General features: G+C 36.4%; 1 protein-coding gene across 1 annotated transcript in view; it reads left to right on the plus strand.

Annotated features, from left to right (window-relative positions):
- Positions 1-3,871, plus strand: part of LOC106461387 (laminin subunit beta-1-like) — a 134,038-nt gene that overhangs the window by 7,700 nt on the left and 122,467 nt on the right. The window lies entirely within an intron of this gene.

The raw sequence follows: 3,871 nt of genomic DNA on the forward strand, positions 1-3,871 counted from the left end.
CATCTAAACAAGACCTTAGATGTAGGAGCATAGATTGAAAGCACCTTGTATTGAATCTACCCAGATCTAGATATAACCCTGCCTTATCAATTCTATATTTAGATTTATTAGGCCTAACTTTTCGAACAAATGTTACATCTAGATCTATTAACTTAGTCATTAGATCTGTCCCAGTGCAATGCCTAGTTTAATAGTTAGTATAGATCTACATATGTCTATAATATAGGCTACAATTTGTATGATGATGGATCTAGGGTCTAGAAATAAAGTTATAACTGCAATTAGACCTAAAGTCTAGTACATTAGTTGGTGTAAGACATGACTTACAATCAGCCAATACAATTACAAACCACTACATTTAAAACTGCAAGCGTAATACACACAACTAACGTAACACTGTGTCGTATTTACTTAACGTTGGGCAGTTGCGCTATATCCTAGGTGAGGGCATAATTATCAATTAATAGGCATTATAGGCCAGAGGAAATTTTGCGCCCCTTCACACCTGCGCCCGGGGGCGACTGCCCCTCTTGCTACGCCACTGATTATGCCACACATAGGCTAAACGGTTTAGCCAGAGACAACTAACTTCAGTCATAACCATATCTTAATGTATGATCGATAACTATAGGAAAGGCAATTAGTTAGCAGCATCCGACGTCCACGCGGCTACACTTAACCCAATAGCAGAATTTACCATCACAATTATGATTCTTGTACAGCTCAAAGTGCTCCGCGGCATATTGCGGCTCAAACCTAAGACCTTTAGTTCCATAGCCTGGCACACTAACCAGTAGGGCAGTCCTGAGTCCTTGTTTAGTTAGAAACGTTTAGCTTAAAATATATGCATTAAGTTACTTCGACTTTAATTTACTCTCAAGGAATCTAGTTTGCGTTTTCGGCTGTAACGTTAAGTTATTGTTATTATTATATTTTACTCAGTTTTTACTGAAAGTCTTATTGAAATACATGTACAATAAAGTTGGAAGATGTATCATCTTACACGTTCTTCTACTCGGGTCACACGTTTTGTATCGACAAGAAAGAATGACATACATATATGTTAACGCTACGCTCGAAGTAATAATTTCACGTAATTACTTGAAACGTTTGTGTGGCAAGGCATTTTATTTCATTTTTTGTTGGTTAATTTTTGCAATACTTTTGGTAAAGGTAACACTGACAGTTTAGCGAGTTCTTACAAGGCTTTTCTCGCATTAGACCCTGATAAGCAATAAATTAAAATCAGATATTGGTGATGAAGCATAGGCGTAAGAAGCAATAAAATAGTAGGACGGTGGTGGGACGTGGGTTGTTTCGTGATGGTATTAAATTTTGTTCGCAAACTGTACTTATTTTTATGGTAATCTTGCACATTCAGTCATATTGTTATCTTGTACTGTAATTTAAATTTACATTGTACTTACAATATTCTTCAAATATTGGAATCAAATTATGCATAAAATAATCCAAATTTTAGTCGGATATAACCAAGGTAAGCCAGTAGATTCCAACGTCTATGAGTTAAAGAATACAATTTTCAAAATTATCGAGGGATCATCAGAGATTTGTGTATTCTATTTATTACTAAATAACGTCGGTAGTACCCTCAAGTTCCAGGCAGCTTGACATGCACATTTTAGTTGTGTACGAAAGTGAAGGAAAGAAACACTGTTCTCAATGAGCCGATAATCTAAAAAAAAAAAAAAAAAAAAAGAGAACCAGAGTGATTGTGAAACATACCAGGACTCCAACAGAGACCTTTGGACATTTTCATGATGTTGAAGATAAAGGGTCAGCTAAAAGTTGGTCAGAATTCTTACAAATCTCACAGAGTATGCTTACCAGGATGTGGACTCAATTTCAGACCACGAATACAGTTGGTTGTTGACCTGAACAGGGTAGACCACTGTCGATAACTCTACAAGATGACTGTTGTTTGAAGATATGGAATCGAAGCAATCGACTGACCTCAGCTTTCTAACTGAATCGACAGTTCAGAGCAATAACTAGACGACAAATCTGCATTCACACGATCAGAAACAGATTTCGTAAGGGTTAGTCTTAATGCTACACGACCAATAATATATATTTGCGTATCAAATCACATGAGTGGTCATCTGACTGTCGTTTTGCATATAAATAATTTCAGGGATACCACTGATATTATTCAATAGTAGTAGTGTGCTCTGTCATAGCTAGAGTATAGGAAACTATGGTGATCCCTTATTTATTTTGAGTAGAGTACAATACCAACTAAAAATATGTTAGAAATCCGATATTAAAATTAGAAACTGCCCTCAAAGAAAAGCATCAAATTTTAGGTTTGTCTGTGATATTACGGGAAGTAGAAACAATTGCATATATTTGAGTCACAACGTTTATTACACACAAAAAATCTACGACTCTTAAATCATTCTTCAGTTTAGTTTAAAACAAATGAAAGGTTTTAAGATGCACACACATATCCTTTATTTAAAATTGGTTGAGAGCAGGACCTGACCTAGTGGTTAGCGTGCTCGAACTTTGAATTAGAAAGTTTATGATTCGGGGCTCGTTGCCACAGAATTGTGCTCCGCACCTTGGGGCCGTGGGTACGCTATCAAAGCGATGGCCAAGTCCCACTGTTCCATTAAATGATAGTAGTCCAAGAGTTAGGAATTGGTGCTGTTGACTAACTTCCTTCCTTCCAGTTTATCATTTCAGAATTAGGGACGGCAATACACACTGTTACTGATAGCTTTTAGTGTAATTTTGTGCGGAAATCCTTAAGGAAACACGATTTTATCAGAAAAGATGGTTATTGATATCAACGTTTGTTTCGAGTACATTGAACAGTTACACCATTGGTCATGTACGTACATGTATGCCTGTAGGCTATAAACAAATATTAATACGCACCTTTCGTTTCGTTTGTCTTACAGGTTTCTACCCATCTTTACTTAACTATTCATCACCTTATTAAATTTGTGTTTTGAAAGAGTGTATGTAAAACATAAATCATATTTAACAATCACTTATTTTAAACTTCTGAACAATGATCTACCATTATTTCTACACTTATCTCGCTGCCATTTTAAGAAACAAGAGCGAATATGTAGGTGTTATCTCTATGCTCGAAAAGCAAGAAGCTCGCGAATCCATTGTTAAACAGTTACCGAGTTAGTAAAAACGTTTTGCATGTTATAAAATGTTAGATAACTTATGTAATTGATTGAAAAAGACGCACTGCTGAATGGGTTGCGTACGAAAATAATGTGCATTTCCACCCCTCTGACAGTATATCAAATCATTTAAGCACTGAACATATTGTTGCGTCAGCGAGGTCACGTGACTAGTGTCACGCCACGTTTTCTAGAAATATCCTGTTCATTCGTGAATGCCCTAACATTTACTAGATATATGTTAGTCTGGTATATATATATAAGACGCTCACAACGTGACGGGACAACAGTGTAATGAGTATTTGAATGTATGCGGACAAAATATTGTTGGCCATGTGAGATATAGCATTTGTTATAGCGCGACTGTTGAAAGTAAGTGTATCGTAAAGTTGTATTCGGAAAAATAAACCAGTTTTATTAAGTAAGGACTTGTGTCGCTAAAGTTTCGTCGGAACGAAGTTACGGAAAATCAACTAACGAACGGAGACGTAACAAATTGGTGTCAGAAATGGAACGAAAAAACAATGGAAACTAGAGGCGGAAAATCAAACTACAGCTTAGCAGACTTGATGGCAGCATTACAAGAGCAGCAAAAGAAACAAGAAGAACGAGAAAATGAAGGAGAAAAGAAACAAGAAGAGAGACAACAGCAGCTGCAAGAAAACCTGCAACAGTGGCAGCTCGAACAACAAAATAAACAAGAAAAG

This window comes from Limulus polyphemus, unplaced genomic scaffold, assembly GCF_000517525.1.
Source record: "Limulus polyphemus unplaced genomic scaffold, Limulus_polyphemus-2.1.2 Scaffold949, whole genome shotgun sequence".
Taxonomy (NCBI): domain Eukaryota; kingdom Metazoa; phylum Arthropoda; class Merostomata; order Xiphosura; family Limulidae; genus Limulus; species Limulus polyphemus.